At 39.1% G+C, this 23692-nt stretch overlaps 1 pseudogene; it reads right to left on the reverse strand.

Moving 5' to 3' along the window:
• Window positions 1–271: 271 nt before the first annotated feature.
• LOC139728623 (vitamin D3 receptor-like) overlaps window positions 272–23692 on the reverse strand; it is a 74775-nt pseudogene continuing 51354 nt past the window's right edge.

Raw genomic sequence — 23692 nt, forward strand, 5'->3', positions numbered from 1 at the left:
TCTACAAAAGACTTTAAAATTTGCTAGATACAGATGTACATGTACGTATAAAAAGTGCCTTTACTCTTTATGTGCCATGTTCGCATGCCCGACTCAGTCAACGGCATGCCTACTTCGCATATTTTGCTCAAACGCACAAACACCCAAACCGGTCAATAAATCGCCAAATCCTGCAGTCAAATTCAATGTGCATTTCAAAACTTGCGATTCCATTTTCGTCATACATATGTATGTATCCCAGATGATGTCTGTGCTGTGTGCCCTCACTCACCTTGGCAAATTGGCCTGTCTTCTGCGAGTGGTTGAGTTGTACATGCGTCTGGAGGGCGTCAACAAACGTCTGCTGAATCTCCTCCACAGTCGTCGTGTCTTCCAGATCCCTGCGATCTGAACGGACATGACAGATGACACAGATTTATTAATTCTTGCGTCAAGCTTTTTATTGCAACAGAAGCGAAAATATCTGTATGCGAAAATAACAGCTTAACACCTTTAACAGCTTATTATTATATACAGTATGCAAACAGAGGCCCAATAATAAACACATGTAGATGTTACAAAGGAATGCTAATTTTGCGATTGATGATCAATTAACTACATTGGCCTATGTTGGGGCCAATCTTTTATTTTGAGCATGTCCAAAATCTCTCCCCCCCCCAAAAAAAAAAAAACACAACCCCCCCCCCAAAAAAAAAAAAAACTTTCTAATAACTGACCCGGTGACATGATCGCCATGGCAAAGAGAAGGGCCAGCTCCTCTTCGGTCAGCGAGAGCTTGTTCATCTTGACCGCAAAGACCTGGACGGACCCGATGACCTTGATGAAGCCGGCGCTCTCCACCTGGTCAGTCTCGATAGACAGCGATGGCCAGATCTCGCTGTTGAACTTCTGGGTCTCCGTGTCATACAGCGGGCAGGAGGTCAGGATCATGTATTCCACCAGAGCCCCTGTGGTGATATAGTATGTCCAAAAAAAAAAATTACAATCGGATTTTTTTATTGATAACACCAAATATGATTAAAATTTCTAAATGCTACATAAGGGTCTTAAAATATAACATCTTAGCTATATTTTGCAGAAAACCCCTTCCAATTTGGTTAAGCGGTCACTGAGAAATGTGGATTGTTGCAAAGCATGTCATGAGTCTGATTCTTCCAAGTTCAGCACTTTGATGCTCTTGGAACTGCGAAATAATGTGTGAACACAATAGACAGAACTTGGAGGGAAGAGATTCCGGACATGCTCTACAAAATTGCCAATTTCTCTTTGACCACTAAAGCAAATTGAATGGGATCTTCTGTAAGATGTGGGCAATGAGTTATAGTTTCATACCCTGAAATTGTATTTGGTTTGATTCACTATTTTTGAAGTTATCATTGCGGAGATAACAGCAACAACAGCACAGAAGGAGATGAAAGACAAAGAAAAAGAAGGAGAGACATATGTGACCGTGCATCACAAAATGAACGAAAAGCCGCACATACTGATTTTGCATGAGGACTGAAAATAATTGAAATGGGTCAACCTAGCCGATCTTGACTTTTTCATATTTTCTGAAAAAGCAAGTCTTCTTTTACATCATGCTAAAATTTGGGATCATAAAATGGGTAGGAAAGTATGTTTCTTTAGCAGTTCATCGCAAACATTTTTGGTAGAATAGTGTGATTGGGTGTGTCTTGAGAGCCCCCTTTTCATTTCCGAGAAACCTTGTACACACTCTTAACTTTCAACTCTAATAACTTTTGAAAAGATAACGCTACTGCTTAGAAATATGGCATTAATTATGGAAAGAATGTGATAATGAGGCATGCTCAATTTCAGTTTAATCTGATAACCCCTTCAATCTTGTTACTCTGGTGGTTTACTTCCCGTTTTTTGTTTGTCCAATTTATCACACAGCCAGCATGGCTTGGTATAGATTAAGCGCTTGAATAGACACTCTACTTCAGAGCCTCTTTTCTCAGGTCATACTTTTCCAGAGTTTGTGCTTTCTTTCCAATATTTAGATCAGTTAGGAGTGTCCATTTGATTTGAGTTTATTTTTTGGCCATAGTGCGATGCACACAGCTACATTTGTTTTCCATTGCATGCCCTTGGCTGACACATGGCTTAAAATTAGCAAGGGCAAATCATCATTCAATTTGGCACAATTTTGCTTTTCATACCCAAGCAATGTGTACAGTGCATTACTGCCTTTATGTTGTTTTGCTTTGTTTTGTTTATTTGTTTGTTTATTTGTTTTTTGAAGAAAAATGAAGTGACATAACTGCAAAAGTGGGATGGTGCCAAATGCGTCATACACTATAGTACCTGGACTTAACGCTACGCAACACTACTCTATACCTACCCTGTATTGTTATGATTGTTGCAGATACCCGAGTATGACACTAGACAAGTCATAACAGTACAATGTATATTTACAATACACAGGGCAACTCAGCCTACACTGTATTGCCATGATTGTTTTAGACACCACAGTATATGACACTAGATGAGTCATATACTGTATTTTACAATACACCAGGCAACTCAACCTACATACACCCTGTATTGTTATGACTTCTGTGGACACCAGAGTATGACACTAAACAAGTCATGTGTTAAACTGTACAATACACCAGGCGTCTCAACCTACATGTACTCTGTTTCACTGAGATTCTTTTAGACACCAGCTTGTGACACCAATGGTGTCATACTTATGATTCACACTAAACCAGACAATTTCAACATACCCTGTATTGCAAAATTGCTGTAAACACCAGTGTGTGACACCAAATGTGTCATGGTACACTAGGCTGTTTTACATCTGTATCACTATGACTGCCATAACTCATGTTTTCCAAAGAAATAATGTGATAGACTTTTGACCCAGTCCCTTGACCTTGAGGGATTTTGCTAAAGTATCTTACCAGCCCATCTACCCAACATAAATTGACCAATACATAAAAGAGGCAAGTAAAGTGCTCTTTCACTACACTAAGAAAATTAAAATATGTTAAATTCTCTTTATATTTTCTTATATTGGTAACTACATGTGACATCAAAAAAATTGTTGCAATCTTCTTATCCAGCAAAAGCTGTAAAAAAACGTTGAAAAATAACAACTTTCAAATGGATGCTTTGATTTTCCTCAAGCTTGAAGTTGACCTCCGCATCCTAGGTTGAATGGTGCAAAGAAGTTACACAATAGGGCCATTCTCATTGCAGGTGAAAACTCGAGATATTAGAAAAATCGCGAAGTTACGGTAAAAGTTGCCTAGCAACTCTCACTAAACCATCGCCCGAAAAATCGCAAGACGGAGTGCGATTTTTCTAGGGAAACTTCAAGCGAAACTTCGCAAGGAGTTTTGCAATGAGAACGCACGCAGCAGAAATATCGCGATATTACTCACGTGACTTCAGTATCCGCTTGACCCCAAACAAAGGCCGAGCGCGCGATTGGAGTAAACTGGGCATGCTCAGTACGTCATGAAAGATCGCGATTGTTGGCATCGGAGCTAACTTCCCAATGTTCACCTGCCAATGTGGACACAAAGGTAAAACATCGCGAGTTTTCAGATCGCGATTTTTTGCAATGAGAATGGTCCTAGCGACAACGCTTTCAGCGGGATGAATACAGGAACCCGAGAATCACATTTCAAACCATGTTTGTACAAAACGCTATTCAAAACATATTCTGAAATGTGATTCTCTCTCTCTCTCTATAAAAGGGGAAATCCAATCCAAAAATAAGTTAGTCTGATAAAAAAGTAAAATCTCACGAGTTCGACGGTAAAAATTTGACTGAAGTCTGATGAAAAATAAAGGAATTTTGAAATTTTGCTAATTTCGGTAAAACAATCTGGTACAGTGGATATGAATATGCAAATGAGTGAGCTGACCATGTCATAACCTCACAATTTTCCATTGATCATGTACAAAAAAAATTATGAAAATTCAATTTTTCTGCCATTGAAGTCTGCAACATGATGTTATTTCTGGTTGAATAATTTCAGAATAGTGATCAGATAGATATATCAGGACTTGAGCCTCGGGCTTAATTGTGTTTGAATGAAAAACTGGAAATTTCAAAATTTTATGTACAAACTTCATGTATACGGCAAGTTGTGAGGGGATGACATGCTCACTTTGCCATTTGCATATTTATATCGACAATTCAAGAACTGTTTCCTAAAAAATTAGCAAAACTTCAAAATGTCATAACTTCCTCATTCTTCATCCGATCTCATCGAAATTTTAACGTTGAACTCGTAATATTTGACTCTTTCTTATCAGACTAACTCATATTTGGACTGGACTTCCCCTTTTTGACATTGTAGATAAACGCAGTCTTTGTGCACTGACCATTATAGTTTCCAGATATCTCTGCCGATTGGCATAGAAAGCACCTCAGCAAGCATATCATCTTAATCTTTAACTCGATTTTAACTGGGACCTATGCTCAACAAGCTCGCTTTTAAGTAGGTTCCTTCATATTTCTTTAAGCATTCATTCACAGATTCCAAACTTCATAGATCGACCACTATATGTTTTATATATTTGCAATATTTTATGTATGTCTCCAGCTTGATATCATGTACTTCAATTAATTTTGTTATATTTGATGTATTTTTTCATTGAGAAATATGAAAATAACTTGAAATTGAAATTGAAAATTTGGCAAACCAAGCACTGTCAGGGTTAAGATGGTAATGTATTGGCTGAGGTGAGAATTCAGCAGGTGAAAATTTGGCTCTTAACTTTATGCAAGATATTTAGAACCCACTTTATGTAATGTTAAAAAGCCGACAGTTCTAAGAAGAATTCAATGTTTACTTGATGGAAATCTGTTTTGAAATGGCAGAGATATCCAAATATAAGATAAAACAAAGCAATCCTAATAACAGGTGGGTCAAACCTTTTATTAGGATTGCTTTTTTTAAGGATATCACAGCCATTCAAAACCAATTTTCATCAAATAAACATTGAATTCCTGTTAATAGAAGATTTCTCATTATCTGAATAAAAAATCATCATAAAAAAGCATTGGAAACCTCTAACTCCATCTAAACTGTACCAACCCTTTAATGCTAACGACCACTATGTACTGTTAATGTTTGGCCAGTAAACTTTTGAACCAGGATTTTTCTCCCCCCCCCCCCCCCCCCATACCTAGATTTTTTTTCTCTCTATAGCTAAAGTCAAGTCCAAATGGCTACTCTGACCTTGCCCTGTCCTTGGTGTAAAAAGAGGATATCATCTTTTTTATTTTGCTGGTATCAACTATTATTACCTATACAAGGTAGTTTTGCAAGTTAATTGCAGTTGGTACGTATTTTGCAGGGTCGTGGAGTTCAGCAGGCGACATTAGAGCATATCACGAGCATCCGGGGTTATACAGTGGACTCCTGTTATAACAAAGTCCTCGGGACCGGCAGTTTTCTTTCGTTATATCGGAATTTCGTTATAACCGAACAAATAAACAACAGAAATACAGAAAGTAGATGACAGCCCAAATTTTTATTTCGTTATAACCGGAATTTTGTTATAACCGTGTTCGTTATAACGGGAGTGCACTGTAAACATTCCGGTCTCGCCAATCACTTTAAATGTAAATATTCCGGTCGACCACAAAGCGAAGACATTCAAGAACATCGCTGCGTGTCGGTTACATGCACCGCAGAAGAACGCCGATAAATCAACTCACACAAGGTCGACCACTTCCAGCAGCACTACACATCAAACAATGACTAGTCCATTTGTGCTCAATAACTGCGCAGTGACAATCAGTTATTACAACTCTCCAAATTGAAACAGAAGCAAAAATAAAGTGTAAAAACGTTCAGATATTTGAAGTTCGACTCGGGCAATATTCTTTCAGTTTGGGCAATATTATCTGGTATCTCCCTCGAGGCCAATCAATATTATACAATTATCTTTTATTTTCTTTTTTTTCAGGCAAGAGAGCCTTTATGGGCATGATTATACCAGAAAAGTTTAATAACAATACCTGCTGGAAATTTGAAGTCAGTGTAACTGATACCACGTTAATACCACTCCTTTTATGCTTGTGGCGTTCTCTATAACTAACTGCTTCTCTGCGGAAAAAAAAAACCAAAACAACTCAGTGGATATGATATAAAGTTTATGTAAGCTGACCACAGTAGGAGGCTACACAGCGCAGTACATCATAAAACCCACAAAAAGTCTCATCGTCGGGCAATTTCCTGGTTGTTTTGAAAACAATTTAAATACCAGGTCAACAATGATGGTTTTTTAAAATTGCTAGCATTCTCTAAAGGTATATTCCTTTTGGTATCTGATCCTGACATTAAGAAGGATCAAATGAGGCTATTGTGAAAGTACTGTGTTTTATGGTTTTGTCTGGTAATTATCCTGCTTGCATTAACCACATCTCTTTTTCATCCAGGTTTTACTTGGGGAGCACATAGAAATGTACAAGAAAACCCTTGAAGACCTTTTGAAAAATGCAGTTGACACACACACTAATGAGAACACTCTAAAGTTTTACATCACGAATGTTAACCCGTTTCTTACCTGAACTTGGTATATCAGGTTCCCAAAATATACATGTATCTAGACAAGATTGAGCGTCTGCATTCGTGGCCTGAATTCATGTTATTTGTATCATGCTGACAGGAAAGAAGACTTTGATCCAAAGATTGGAGCTGCTTCTATCAAAATCTGTTCTTTCGTTGTATAAAAACAGATATTTTTTAATTCATCTTGTTTTCCAATGAAGTAGTACACAAGTTTTGATAATGAAGAAATTTGTATGAAGACGAATGTAGCAAACAAGGCTGAGCTCACTACATTCAGACTTTCCCTAACCCAATTCTGACGCCCTTTGGTATAGAGTATAGCAATACAGTTTTTGAGTCTATCGGCACTTTTCATATTTCACATTTGATCGATAAATTGCATTGTTCAATGGCACTGGAGTTGACCGTGTAAAGAGGAAACATGTACTGCTTGTTACTAGTCCAGTTTTAAAGACCTGTGTGTGATGCACTTTATAGTTGCAAGTGCAGTTCATGTATTGTGGTGTGTTGTTATTTGCTATCAACAACAAAGTAAGAGAAGCTAGTGAATTCTTCATTTCTAGCTGACAGCTTTAATATGCATACCTTTCGTTCGAATTATAAGTATAATTATTACAACCACATGAGGATTAATGTATGCAGCTGTGCCTAGTACACAGAATACGTTACGGTGAGCGTTTGGTGCATTATTTGAATTTTAACGGCTAACAACCTTCTAATATCACATAAATGTTATAGATTTACAATAGTCTTGTCATTCTGGTAGAATATATCATGTTCTGTGCTATTTGGGAAGGAATGCAAAAGGGAAGGGCCATCTTTAAAATGAACCAATACCCTGAGTATTATGTTTGCTATATTTGTAGAATATACTTGAGACATGACCTCTGCAAAATACTAGAATTTTTTTTTGTCATGCAACTTTTATTTATTGGGGCAATTCCGCGGTTAGTAACGTTACATTTGAACAAATTCAGATATTTGTTTTTACTACTAAATTACCATTTATTCATTTCAAGTCAAAATTATGTCAAAACCATGTTCATCCTTCCCAGGTTTATGATACAGAAAAGAATGAATACAATCCAAGAAATATTAGAATTGCTATGGCAACTTAAAGGGCAGGTTAGTAACGTTACGAAAAAAGGACATGACAAAAAAATCAATGTCTTGTAACAAAAAGTGTGCAAAAATTCAAGTTACTTCAAACAAAGTGTTGCATTAATTTTAATTATTGCATCATGACAAATGTTCACACACATTTTTTGAGCAGTTCGACTAATTATTTTTTAGCTAGACCCCCAAAAGCGTGGTTAGTAACGTTACGGTTAGTAACGTTACATTTGTCCGGAGTAATTCCACAGGTCATTTCACCCTTTTGTAATTGACAAAATGTCACATGACTTCTGGAGTATCTAAATGTATTCATCTTTTACCCATTAGCAAAACTTTGAGGAAAAAAAAATCAAAGGAACCCACTGTAATTTGCATTTAAGTGAATTTCAGCTTCCCCAGTCCCACATGTACATTTTAAATGATGGTTTTAGATCTCGCGAAATCAATAAATACGAAAAATAAAATCTACTGAATTTGAAAGACCTTAATGATTGGTGAACATCCATGGCATTAGTTGGTACTTAAATTGAAGAGTAAGATAAAGAGGCACATTTCTTTTATCCATGTCATGTCCACCTAACTGCGGAATTGCCCATTGGAGTTTAAATATAAATTCTAAAGAGTACACAAACAAAAACTGGTGTCAGCTAGATTTCGACTCAAACTACCCAGAACTTGAGTATTAACAGGTGAAAGTGTTCTTTGACATTTCATATCTTTCTTTGAAAGTATTGGTTGTTTAAGAGTTAGCCTTAATGGCAAACAGTGAGGGCAAATACATCTGTATCATTTTTGTTTGGTTAAAGAATTGGAAAATTGGATATAGACAGTGTACATGAAATTGTACATTATAGTATATGAATGAAGAAATCAGATTTCAGTAGAATAAAAGAAGGATGGATCAAAACTAGGACGATGCCGTGTGAGGCGAGGAAAGAATTAATTTTGTTACTTTAAGATTGATATCGTTGGTGGCGGTGATTTGTTTTGTTGTCAGAATGTGTGACATGTTGTTACCCTACCAGTATTTCCCTCCCTTCTGAAATAACATACTACATGTACATACAATGTACATATGCTGTTAAAATAGTCAACAGCTCTGAATAAAGAGTAGATGATCAAATTCATGCACTTTAGACCTGTTTAGGTATGGGTGCTTTTTATGCTAATATCTATTTCAGCATTAACAAACAATTTAAGCTGATTTATATACAGACAAAGCAATGCACCTGACTCGCTGTAAAATCCATCGAATCATTTTTTCTTGTTATATTGAAGGCCCTCCAGTTTATATGGATGATGTGAAGTTGGTGTTTCAAAACTGAACAGGTCTACAGCTTGACCCTATGACACCATACACGCATTGGCATTCGTGCACGACTGAGTCATTGTGGTGCCCGAGTCAGTTGCCCATAACTCTGTCAAAAAGTTCAGTATTTTTAGGGGAGATTAACAAAATGCTTATGAAACAGATGGCAAGGTACAGTTCAACTACCTGCAGAAAAGTTAACACACACAGGTGGCCATCGGACCTGAACTACATGTGTACGTGAAAAGCTAGCACTGCCTCATACAAGGTTGCATAAAACTTTGCTAGAAGTATCCATTTGAACCCTGTTCACTGCTACTGGTAACTATACTAAATGTATGTGACAAGTCAGTGTAACTTCTGACTAGTAGTCCACAGAAGATAAATAACATGTCCACACACCACAACGGCTCCTGCGAGTTTATGCTTTCGGGTAGAGCATAGCTAATCAGACCAAAAGGATCAGAGCAGGGATGAAATTTACCAAAATGAGGCACTTTCATCTGACTCCTCCATTCCATTCAACAGATATTCATAAAGAATAGGCATACTACAATAAATGAAGAGCTCTTTTTCTTTCCTGAAAAGAATGAAAGAAAAAGAATTAGGACTGCCCTGTGAATTGGCATGAATCTCTCAGAATAAGAATAAAGCAACATGTACTTGTCCATCATACACCCCTGTGCATACAATTTGAAGCAGGCAGCTCTGCTGTTTCCTACCAATCTTTACGAACTCAACTATGTTGGTAATCTGCCCCTCCCTATGTGAAAAAAACAACAACAAACAAACAAAAGAAGCCAGAGAGAGGAACAAAAAAGAATCTGTGGGATTATCCCACACACAGGATAATGTAACATATGTAACATATTGGGGATTGATTACTACGCCTGTGCAAATCCCGATTCACATGAACAGCAGATATCAAGGTGTCTCTATCAGATCAATCAGCTAACGAAGCATACTTTAAACAGGTAATGTGCCATTTTGTAGGGGAGCTTTGCATGGATGAAAGGGGACTCCAAATTTCTGACCAACGTGCATTCATAGTAAAGGGGATAATCCAATACTCAAGCTCATGTGACACACTGGGGATTATCAGGATCGTGTAATCCTAATTCACTGACTTCGAAAATTGGGACATCTGCACCAATCAGATCAATCGGATAACGAAGCACATTTTGCAGATCTGCAATTCAGCGAGGAAGCAAGTGCTGCATGGATGAAAGGGGGCTCAAAAATCCGGTCACAGGTCAAAAAGGACGGGATAATCCCATACTCGGGCAAATGTAACACTCTGGGGATTACTAGATTTGTATAATCCCGAATTACTGACGGCAAAAATCATGACATCTGGCCTAATTCCCTGGTGAAGCACACTTGCAGGTGCGCCACTCAGTTAGTAGGTGAGCTCTGACCAAGTGACAGGGGACTGCCAATTCCTTGTCAATTCATTCAAACTGGGATAATCCAATACTCAGACCAATGCAACACATACATAGGTATGTAAGGGTGGTAGGGAGTTGCCAGGACTGTGTAATCCTGACGCTAAGACCCCGTATACAGTGGGTGAAAGGGCCGGGCTCGGCCGCAGCCAAGCCCGGCCTTCATTTCACTGTAAACGCGTAAAAGGCCAAATGTAATACCAAAATCGGCCGCGCATTTGGCCAAGCTCTAGAGGTAGTCTTGGCCTTGACTCGGTCCAGCCTTTTCTCACTGTAAACGCAATCTGGGCCAAATGTGGTACCAAATTGCACCCGGCGTGCTCCAAATAATAGTCATTTGCTTACAAGCAGAGCGCCATTATGACAAAATATTGAAAGGTTTGAATTAAAAGCCCAGGCCGAGCCCTCCACTGTAAACGGACAAAATTGCGGGGCTGAGTACTGCAATTGAGGCTGGGCTCGGCCCAGCTGTGCACTGTAAATGGGGTCATAAAGGACAAAAATTGGGACATCTGTTCAATCAGTATCTATTGGCTAATGAAGTGCACCTGCAGATCTGCCATTAGGCAAGTAAAGTGCTTCATGGCTGAAGGGGGATGCCAAATTTCTGGTCAACATTCACAGGCATCCACAGAATCAGATCATGGCAATCAACTTGTAAGTTATCCAAAATGGTTTCAGTCAGCTGTTGGTGGAAATCCCTTAGACCCCCCTCCCTTCCTCCCTTTAATCTCTCCTTCCTCCCCTTAATCCCCCTTCCCTTTGAACAGTGAACAATTACACATCAGTGCTTCAAACAGTATTATGAAGACAAAAGAAAATTTGCCAATTCACACTCTATTCATAAACATATTGTTCAGTGTAGCATTAAATGAATTCATACACTTTCATCTAAACCTTTCTCCAAGACCAAACGTGCATTCAATGCAGAATTGCCATGATGATTATTTTGAATATGGCTATATCTAGATGACAGTTTCTGAAGTGAAATTTACCCCCAGGAACTGACAGGTTAACTCTATGTGTACCACACAGTGAACGCCCACTCAGTGTCACATCATTCTAAGACCACGACACATGAGCACTTTTTTGGAAAATATTCTTTTCTTCTTTAACCATGAACTTTTTAAAGAACAATTCAAGCTAGAAATACAGGTTCATTGTAGAAAAATTGTAGAATCAAGAGAAAAGTGTCAGCCTTGCTGTGATGTAAGTTACACATGTATACAGCAAAGTTATGGTGATGATGCTTTCAATGCACTGTGCAAATTCTGATTACTGTAAAAGTGGATATTTTCGCGTGGCTACTTTTTCGCATTTGGCTAGGTGAGAAGAGTTTCATGCGTTTTTAATTCCGCGAAATCAAGACATTAACTACTGGAACATATGGCATGCAAAAACATTTGCTTGCTTTTAGTTTCGCGCTAGTTTCTGACTGTGCGAAATGCGCAAAAATTTCAACACTGCGAAAATTTCCACTTTTACAGTTACTGTAGTATCTAATCAATTTGTGCAAGGTCGTATATTTAGGTCCGAATTCACAAAGGTGGTACAAATGAAACCATGGTTTAAACCATGGACAATAACCATGGAGAGCCAAGTGTCGCACTGGCACAGAATATTGTGTTACACAATTGGTCATTTCGACGACAAAATGACCATTTCGTTAACGAAATTATGATTTTTTGGACGAAATGTTCATTTAGTTACACATGTTGTCATTTTGTTACAAAATAATTTCATCGATGAAATGACTGATTTTGTAACGAAATATTCCATGCGACACTTGGCGCTCCATGGTTTTTGTCCATGGTTTGAACCATGGTTTCATTTGTACCATCTTCATGAATTCGGGCCTGTATACATGTCTGAGCAAATTTGTATGGCAGACATTATGTGCATGTGTTTGGGAGTCATACCTCTGATGAGAGTGGCCTGGTCATCACTACTCAGATTCTGGAATCCCGGTAGCTGTTTGGCAAAGTTGATCATGTGCCTTAAGAGGAGGACCACCAGCTCCATGATGTGGGGTACGATTGTTGGGCCCTTCTCGCCTCCCGCCAGGAGGATTCGCTCTCCGGCCTCGTCCGTATCCTCAGCATCCTTGGCGTTGGCGGCGTACGTCGATTCGGTCTTCTCGCGATTGGCGGTCGAGGCCTCGTGGGCACCACTGGCGGAGGGAGGGCAATCGGTCTGGGGCGGTGTCGGCAGTGGCTGCTTCTCCTCCGGCTTGTTGTGGATGATGCAGCCGCACTCGCAGCGCCTGACGGTGGCTGGCGGGTTTGGAGGGGGCGGGGCTGCAAATTTCTCAGCGGCGGGAGCGGCCATGGAGCCTGCTGGTCCCTGGACTTCGCGGGCGGGAGAGGAATTCTTCACCGTGGACGGAATTGTTGGAGTGGAACCATGGGATGCGTTGAGCGACGACTGCTGAACGGTGGCAGGTGCAGGCAGGACCCCCTTATTCGAAGTCTGAGCATCAATGTCACCGATAACCAAACCGCCAGGTGGAACCATGTCTTCTGGAGGGACTGATCCCACATTCTGGGAAGTTTTCGCAGGGCTGACTGATGAGGGAGATGATCTATCGGCTGGCCCCTGGTCACTCTTTGTTCCTGGTTCTGGTGATGTCCGTTGTGGTTCCACCACGGTCTGTGTAGAGCAATGTATTAATGACTGATTAACTGCTATCGACAAATGACTGAAAAGCTCCTTTTATATTCTAGTAAATACAGCAGATGCCTTGTGATTCTCTAGGACTTGACGTTAAATTGGCAACATGGATGTGACTCAATGATACAGACAATGAATAGCTACAGGAATTTTGTACATTGACGAGTGAAAAAAACAAACAAACACACACACACACACTTAATTAAAACGGCATCATGAATGTGATTCAATAATGCAGGCAACTGCCAGTGAGAGTAATTTTGAACTCTGATCAGTGAGAAATACAATGGAAACAGTACACTGTAAATGTATGTGTGCTGGCATCATAAAACCACCAAAAAGTCGGTGGACATACTGTAAAAGTGGAAATTTTTTGCGGTGTTGAAATTTTCGCACTTTTCGCACAACCAGAAACTAGCGCGAAAATAAAAGCACGCGAATATTTTTGCTTGTCATATGTTCCTGTGCGTGATGTCTTGATTCCGTGGAATTAAATACACGCGAAACTCTTCTTACCCGGCCAAGCGCGAAAAATTAGTCACGGCAAAAATAATCCACTTTAACAGTAATTGTGTAGATTTTTTTTTTTGTGAGCTGATCCTGAGCTTTAAAATGACATATATCTCACTACAAATGGTCGACTTTCCCATTAAAAACCGATCTAAATAATGGAAAGAAAAGACACCCACTACAACAGCTCTATAAAACAGATAGATGATGCACATGCTTTTTTTGTCCATCATTACAAATACACTGTGTGTAGTGTGCATGTGGTAACTACGGACTCTAGTCTAAACCCATGAGGCTATGCCTTGTGGCTTTATGCCTTGTGGGTACAATAGACAATTCCACAGCAATTACCTTACTACAGGCATGTACTGTAAAAGTGGTTTCTTTTACGGTGCTTTTATTTTCACGCTTTTCGCGCTTTGAGGTTGAACCGCGAATTTAACATCACGCAAAAATGTTTTGAACTTGTCGCTTGTTACAACGCTATCATTACCGACCGCGAATTTAAACACACGCGAAAAAGTCGGCACCGATGGAAACCGCGAAAGTTTCTGTACGTGAAAGAAACCACTTTAACACTAATTATCACTGACGCACTCAGACCTGCACATCATTTGTGTATACTGAATGAACCACAAGACCACATCATACATAATTTTAGTACCACAAACACTACACCCATCAATACTCAAATAGCAGCAGGCATATCCTAGCTTCTTCTTTACCAAGCAGCAGATGCATACAGCTTTAACCATTTTACCACGATTCTCACATTTTGGGGAAACTTTTACCTCATTATGAGTGAATGTTGACTGGGTTGTGGAAGTGGGAAGGGAGAGCTCCTCTGCACTAAAGGGATCGTACAGTTTTGGTTGAGACCTACATGTAATTTCAGGTTTCTAACATTTTTTGGTGTAATACCAAATGAGAAACCTCTTATGAAATATGAAAGAGCATGTAATTCTATGAGGAATTCAACATTCATTTGATGAAAATTGGTTTTGAAATGGCTGAGATATCCAAAAAAAGAGCAATTCTAATAAAGTGTGGGACCCACACTTTATTACGATCACTTTGTTTTACTTTGTTTTACTTTGTTTTTGGATGTTTCAGTTATTCCAAACCCAATTTTCAGCAAATAAACTTTGAATTCCTCTTAAAATGGTATGCTCTGTACTATAATTATCATAAGTGTTTTCTTGGTATCTCGCCAAAAGTTTAAAGCCCAATTCTCATCTCCACCAATACTGTACCATCCCTTTAAACCAAGGCAGATTTGAACCCTAAACTTGTCAGAGTGATTGAACAATAAATGATCCACAAAACCATAGTGCATTTCATGGATGATAGCTCACATTATCATTACCTACACTAAGGAAGGAGAAGGTTTGGAGTTGGTTTGTCTGTTTGCAAATTAACTCAAAGAGTAATAGACAGATTGTAATGAAACTTGCAGGAAATGTTGCTAATGACACAAAGAACAGATAACTAAATTTTGGTAATGATCCTGGAATTTTTAAGGATTTCTGAAGTATTTTTTCATCTATTGGCAGGTAGGGTCAATGAACTTGGGGAGTTCAAGCTGTGTGTATTTGAGGGTTTTCTATTACATGCTCAAAGCGCGCGTGCTCTACTCGGGTGAGGTGCCACACAGCTGGAAGCTGATGACGTATAGAAAAGGATACTATATTGGGAAACTGGGCAATTTTCAACATGCATGTATGGGTGGAAATGAGCTGCTTGGCAGAGATTTGCATTCTCTGAGTGCTTATTATAGTTACACTATGCATCCCATGGTATTTCCTTCAACTGGTAGAGAGTAAAGAACCATTTCTACACACATTGTCACACCTCACACTTTCTTTTGCCCCTCTGTTTGTTTGTTTGTTTTTTTTTGTTGCATAAATGGAGTTTTGATTGTTTTGAGGGGAATTAAGGAAACACTGCAAGGGAGAGGAACCCAGTACCAGCTAGGCCATAGTGAAGGGAAATCCTCATGCAGACCTCCTGTAGTCAAATTACGAAGTGTTCATGCAGTTCCGAGCCTTTCTTGCCCACATAAAGAAGTACAGTGTTAGCACACCCAGCACCACGCAGCGCATCTTGTTATTCACAAAGTCGCAACACAACTGCACCTGCCTCGAACTTGCCCTGCATTGTTTAACACACACATGTGCAAAATCACACCAAACCAATGCATGCAAAGAAGTGCCTAGCTGCTAGAATTCACAAAATGTGCTGTGCGAGTGACTCACGGTGGGAGGAAAGAGACGCACAAATGTGCGGAAATGATCAACAATGTGCAAGTGTGCCACTGCTTTGCCATCAGCAGTTTTCACAGAAAAAAAAAGACACCATTTTTTGCAACAAACAGCATGCATAATATACCCCTGCACCAGAAAAGCCATTTTGTTGAGTGCGTCCTGTGCAGTGAAGTGTAAAGTTGGATGCAAACTCCATTATGTACATGCAAAACTATGTGGTGATTATCTATGAATTAATCTGTATGTGAAGTGCTTGTCTGCCTTGGACAGAAAGTGACTATTGATCACACCATTAATCACCATGACATGTTGTGGTAAAATATGGGTATGTGAATGTAGTGTACAAAATGGGTTTATTGAGGGAGTCTTTTGTTTGTTTGACAACAAAGAAAATACCCAATTGCAAACTAGTCACTATCATGTTATGTGAAATCAGGTCCTTGTCCCACATCTTGTGGAGTCTTATAAAATATACACATTTCTGACAACCCAAAGAGCTTTCCAGGTACTTCTTGTACCAGGAGACTGACTTAAACATGCAAACAAACATATCTGGGTTGTCTTTCTGTTCTCAAGCAGACTGTTCTATCATTTGTTGATGAATGAATAAATGAAAGAAAGAATGAATGATTGATTGAATAAATGAGCAAGTGAATGGATGAATGAATGAATGAATTCATGCATTCATACACTACTTATTTCATTCATTCATGCATTCACACTCACAAATGCATTAATTCATCAGTTGGTCATTCAATTGTAAATACAATCACTCATCCATTCATTTACTCAGTCTTTCATTCACTTATTTATGCACTCACTAATCCATGCATTCATTCATTTATTCATGCATTCACACTCACTAATTGATTCATTTGATCATTCAGCCTTACTATGTAGGTATTCATATACTAATTAATTAATTTATTTATTAATGGATTTAATCATTCATTTACTTATTCATACATTCACTACTTTAATTCATTCAGCAATCATTCATTCAATTATTCAACAAGCATTTGCTTATTCATTCATTAATTTATTTACTTAGGCACTCACTTATTCAATCACTCATTCAACCAGTTACTAATATATTCATATACTCATTCACTCACTCATGCACTCACAAACTCATTCATTTATTCATCTATCAATTGATGATGGCACTCATTGATTCATTCGCTCAGCCTTTCAGTCGCTAATACATGAACTCACTAAGTCATTCATTCAATCATTCATTTATCCACTCATTTTTCATCTCTTATTAATTCATTCATTTGGTTTACTATGGAATGCTAATTGTTGCATTCAATTTGTAGTTCAGTCCATCAGCATGAACTTTAATATAATTGATAGCAAACCTGACAGACTCCAGATTATGAGTATTTTTTTTTCTGTCATGACATCCATGTGATGATACTCTCAACATGAAATTGAGTGTTTATTTGTGTGAGTATTTTGATCTCCTTAATTGTCCCCCTGTTTATACAGAGTACTTTTCACTTTCAGTGATAACGTGAAGGCATGCTCTTGACTTCTGATGTTGGAGGGGGATTTACAGTACATCCCTCAAAAAATTACGATCAGATTTCCAGTGATAACTTTTAAAATGATTAAATAATCTGAATGCCATTTAGGATTTTTAAACTATAACTTCTTACCCACATTTTGCAGAAAGCCCCATTCAGTTTTTGTTTAAGTGGTCACAGAGAATTGCGGATCATTGCAAAGCATGTCATGGGTCCGTTTCTTCCAAGTTCAACACTTGGATGCTCTTTGAACTGTGAACAAAACAGATAAAACTTGGAGGGAAAGGATACCTGACATGCTCTAAAAGACCATCATTTCTCTTTGACCACTGAAGCTAATTGAATGGGGTCTTCTGTAAGATGTAGGTAATTACGTTACAGTTTCTTACCTTGAAATTGCATTCGGATTGATTCACTACTTTTGAAATTATCGTTGCAGAAAGTCCGATTTGGTAATTTTTGGGGGGACATACAGTACAAAAAGCAAGCAAGATGCAAACAATTATTAAGGGACATAGTGTTTACATGCGAGTACGTGCTGTGCCAAGCGGGATGCGGAGGAGAAAGGTGGGGTAGGCAGTGTGGGATTGGGGTGCGGGGCGTCTACTGACATCAGGCGAGGGTGCCGGTAGCTTCTCCTTCGCCATCCTGTATGCCTGGGCCAGCAACTTGCCCAGGCTCACGTGCTCGGCAATGAGAGCTGGAGGAGAGGGGCAATGGCGGCGGCAGTGGCGGTGGCCGTGGCATCTTCCGACTTGACGGGGCTCTTAGCCTTGCTGTCTTTCTTGACCTTGACCTTCTTCTTGATTGGCTTCCGGGTCGCCAGCCTGTCCTGGTCCCACAGCCCTGTATAAGGAGGATAAGATCAAGCTCTGGTAAGTGTTAGAATTGGCCAGGGAAAAAAATATATTACCTCAAGATTTTTCTATAGAGCTAAGAATTCAGACTAGTAGAATATGTGACTGCCCAGCTAAAAACATTTCAAAATACTAGGCCAACTGAATTCATACTTTTCTAATTAGTTTCAAAGAGTAAGCTCTAAGCTCTAGAATGATATAGAGACCCTGCATCACAAAAGAAACAAAAAGTTGCCAGACATGGATTTTTAGTTGAAGGCAGTTTCTGAAAGACCAGACTTTAAGCTTTAAAATGATGTATAACTGAAATCAAATGGACCCTCCTAACCTATCCTAATATTGGAAAGAAAGCACCCACTCTGGAAATTAATTGTGAACCGAGAAAAGAGGCTCTGTACTACAGTGTCTATTCAAGCGCTTAATCTTTACCAAGCCATGCTAGCTGTGCAATGAATGGAACAAAAAACAAGATGTTAACCAGCAGAGCAACAACAATGAAGGGATTACCAGATTAAGCTGAAATTAGGCATGCTTTATATGTAAGTGATTAATGCCAACTTTCAATGCAGTAGCATTATTCTTTCCAAAGTTTTTTGGAGTTGGAAGTAAATAGTTTAATATGGACAGGGTTTTCTAAAAATGAAAAGAGTACTTTTAAATGATAAACACCTAATCACACTATTCTGACAAAAAGTATTCACAAAAAAACTGCTAAAATCACAAGTTCCTGTTCGTTTTATGATCCCAAACTTTAATATAATGTAGAAGAAGACCTGCTCTTTCAGAAAATATGAAAAACTCAAGATTGGTTGGCTTGACCCATTTCAACTTTTTAAGTCCTAACACAAAATCAGTGTGTGCGACTATTTGTTCGTTTTGTGATGCACGGTCACATATAAGCTGTTAAAATTAGACAATCCTAACCCATTCAAACAGTGACTGAAATAAGAGAGGGTTAGGTGTAAAGTTTGTAGTTTCATAGCAAAGGTAGGAAAGAGGATTTAAAGATTATGGGGTCACTTAAAGCATATCTCTGGAAATGTATTCTATTTCCAAATGAAAGCAGAAAAACTGCTATCTTGATTCGATTTTCTTTTAAGCTGCCAAATTTGGACAAATTTTTCCAGATAAAACTTTCTCTTTACATAAATCCTTTAAAACATACTTAGCAAATCCTGAACTGATAACCCAAAAGTTTGACTTCCATAGCAATTAGCATCTTCTTTCTTTCATTCATATATGTAGTTGTTGCAGTTTTAAGCAATCTAATGGGTAACCATGCTTATTTAAACAACAACTGCAGTGAGTGAATCAGGCTATAAAAGAACCACTATACTCTCCACATAATACAACAGTGAAAAGGTTCACTGAAAACTTTTGGTCTCATCAATGTAACCTATCAATATGGGACAATCAGTTACCACAAAAGCCTGATGTTTTGTATTTTCACAGATCACTCTTACAATCTGAAGACTTAGAGCTTTCCAGATATATCACTATTTCCTCTTCCCTTTCAAAGAAAAAAAGTAATCATGAGGAAAACAGCTTTGAAATTGAGATGCAGCCAAACAGTACACAAAATCATGAGAAAAGCAGCCTGAGAGTGCAGATTTAGTCACAGATTCAGGCGGTGAGTCAGTACAACATCATTGAGGTCATTTGAGATCATGGTAGCAGGTCTCAAAACCATCAAACTTTGACTTTCTCCGAGTTCGTAGACTTTAACCCTCTTTATACTGCTTTAGAAGTAAAAAAACGGGGGCTAATTATGAAGCCTCTTCTGGAAGCCTCGAGCAGCCTTTCAGCTCAGAATGAATGGACAGAATTCAGAAAAGGAGATCCAACCAGGGTAGGTTCTGAAACCACCTACACAGGGTGGTTTCAGAGCCTCCTATAGCACCCTTTGAAGAGTCTTATATTAAAGCTGCAGTCTAAATGCTAGGCAGATGTAAGAATTTTCATTTACACGTGTAGCTATTTATGTATGCATGTATTTATTTATTCATATACTTACTTATTTATTCATGTACTCAGTCATTTATGAATCTATCTATCTATCTATCTATCTATCTATCTACCTATCTATTTTGTATTTTTCATTTCTTTTTTATTTTAACACAGCATGCATCAGGCACTGCACAATGAGCAAAGCAACTCAAGGGTAACTGTTGTGTTTGAAACACCTGAATTTAATGGCCTGCAAATTGCAAGTGCTCCTGTACTGACATACTGTTTCCTAGAGTCTACAGCCTAGGTGCTCACAAAATAAAAACTTGAAGAGAAAAAAAAACCTACCAAACACACTGAAACATATGTGACCCGCTACAACAAAAGGATCCTAAAGTTGCTGACGGCTGAGCCGAGAAAATCGAGTTTGAAGTCACATCATCAACATTGGTCAAAACAATCGGATTTCTGTTTCTGGCATGATTTTGTAGTCTAATGTTTTGTCTATCATCTGCCGAAATTTCCAAGCTAAATGATCAAAGGAAAGGCAAGAAATCAGCATTTTTCTGGGCCATGATTTTCAGACTTTCAACGTGACAGAAACGTGTCCGAAGATTTGGATTTAGCGCTGTACCAAGACTCTGCCCCTAGCAACGAGGGAGTGGTCTTATTGGTCAGTGCGTGGCACCCTGATTACTGATTGGTCGTGCATAGACCGCTGGTGCTAAGCTTGAATGAATATCGCGGAGGTCGCTAGGAGCACACCTTCTATTGTTAAGCGGTGAAAAATGTCTCGCCAGCCCTTGACCACGCTAGCGTCGGAAGGAAAACTTTGAAGGTGTTTTTCTCGACACTCTAATTTCCACAACCACTTTATGCGCTACTAAAACCATCGATACCTCCGCAACCGAGTACTCGTATGACTTGTGCTATATATCAAATTAAAGGAGAAGAGAAAGGGAATAATGTCATGCCATTTTCAGAAAATTGTCCTCCCCCGACTTACGGATCCTTTTCCCCGCGTTCACATTGGTCCCCGCAACGCGGGGACAGCCATAAGAGATCTTATCTTTTTTACGACTGACCGTTCACATTGGTATCTCATCTGTCCCCGAGCTGTGGGGGCAATTGGGGCTTGGGGCGAGCTCTGCTAGGCATAGCGCATGCGCATATTTGATGACCACAGCTGGACGCTATCAATTTCGCCCCAAGGTCACTCTCCCCTCCAAAATTTGTCCCCGTACCCGACTTGCTTGGCGGGGACGGGGGGGGGGGGGGGGGGGGGGGACGGACAAGTCCCAGTGAGCGTTCACATTATAGTTTTGGAGGAGAAAGTCCCACAGCTCGGGACTTTCCCTGCGTCGCGGGGACCAATGTGAACGCGGGGTTTGTTGTAGCGGGTCACATATTAACATTCTACAAAGGTTAAGCCTCCAAATTTATCAGGGGGTGGGGATGTTGCTTTTAAACTCGACTGATGAGGGAGCAAGATTATTTCCATGCTATAATTTCAAACAAATTTTATTTTGAACTAGTACTATATCAAGGATCTATGGGAAATGCATGTTTTAGTGATATCAGCCCTTCCTCAACGGGTTAAGTGATGAGTATGCAAACAAGCAGGGGCATTGACTTGCTACACTGTGACCATAATCTACAATAAAACACTCTGTGCCGCCTACTGCACAGCTCTGATCACAACTGTTCTGTGTTGGACAGGTGGCTACCTATAATAATGGATCCTTAAAATGACATCAATTTTGTCTCAAGGGGAATTTAAAAAGAGGGGCCACCTATCGAAAACAGCCACCTGTTGACTGCTTATAGCTATCATAGCCTAATGATGGGTCTTTAAAACGCCACAATTTTGTCTCCAGGGAAATTTGCAGTGGGGGCACATTCAGCAGGTGGCTGCTGTCGATAGGTGGCTACCAGGTGCATGCAGGCCGGGCTTTTTTGGCTATGCTATGACCGGGGGAGGGGGGGGGGGATTCCACATCATAATCTACAAGATTGTGCCATAATATTTTTTGGAACAATCAATGTTTAATTTTAATTAATTAATTATGCAAATTAAGCTCAAGATCATATTTTAGCCTAATCAAAAGCATTGAGAGTCTACTTTTTGGTCTGTAAATCTGTTTTGGCATATTCAACAATTGTACATCACAAAAACTTCCAAAAGTCTTTTCAATTCTTGTGTATTTTATTGTTTTCAGAATTTGTTATGTATTTCTTTGTTTTTCTACTTTTGTTTTTATTTGTTTTTTCAGCGAAAATAGTCACTGACCATTTTTCTACCATAATTAACATAAAATTAATCAATGAAAGTGATCAATTGTAAAAATAATCAGGTTTTAATGACTTTCATGACAGAGCACTGTTTTCCATAGGAAATGTACACAAAATCACAAAATTGTGCCCGTTTTGGGGCGATATACTGTTACAAAAGTGGGCGTGGCTTTGTAAAAATATGCACGGACGTTGCAAATTTGGTCCCGAAAGTTAGGCAAGACTTGAACAAAGAAAGTCAAGAAGCCTCGCGACGAGGTCTTCTCGCGTTACAGAATTATAGCGCGAAACGTCGAGGGGGGGCGGATTCAAAAGTGCCCCCCTTTAATTTTGTAAAGGCACCTCCCCTTTATGGAATTCCTGGATCCACCCCTGCTGTGATACGTGTACCATGGTAATTCACTTGGCATCATTCTCATTCACGAATATTAAACGAATATATGGCACAATATGTACATTGGTAAAAAACGCTGTGCATGCACATGCATCTCTATCTCTCCTACAGTTCTGAGCCCGGAAGAAGGTTCCATGATGAGAGAGACACCATTGTAGAATCGGTGGTATTTCATGACATGAATCATGCTCAAATCTCGCATGAGCAGTTCTTGCAAAGTTTGAAGTATCATCCTAAATAGGGAGCTTTAGATTTTTCGCAACAGACACATTCAGAAGGAAAAATACCTATTCTGAGCATGCGCAGAATCATGATCAAAGTAGATCTATTTATAGCTTGCGTCGCCTGAATTTTCACTACCCGCGTACGCGTTCTGTGCTATTTGAACAGTTGATTCCGCACAATTCATGACGTAGAGAGCTACTTGATGCACCGATCATAAGGGGGTGCCATTTTGTTTTTTATAGGTTGCGTCCTATATCATAATCTATAGCTACTTTTCAACACACTGCAGGGAATGAGGAGAACGTTCAACGCACTCGTCTCAAACTTCCACACCGCAAATCTAAAGCTCCCTAATATCACTGTATTTCATGGTGTATCCGCATTTATTACAAATTACGACACAAAATAGGGGGCATTTCACTGTAAATGTGAATGCAACAACTGTAAAGTACATTGCATCCGTCATCACAAAGCAATATCTGAGTCTTTGCAGGACAAAAATCCATTGATCATCCAGTGAGGTTGACATTTATATATGATCTTTAATGAATCATTCCATGGCTTAGATTTAGAACATGAGGATTCATCAATG

The sequence above is a fragment of the Diadema antillarum genome, unplaced genomic scaffold (genome assembly GCF_040938485.1).
Source record: "Diadema antillarum isolate AM-2024a unplaced genomic scaffold, OU_Dant_1.0 seq00000188_RagTag, whole genome shotgun sequence".
Taxonomy (NCBI): domain Eukaryota; kingdom Metazoa; phylum Echinodermata; class Echinoidea; order Diadematoida; family Diadematidae; genus Diadema; species Diadema antillarum.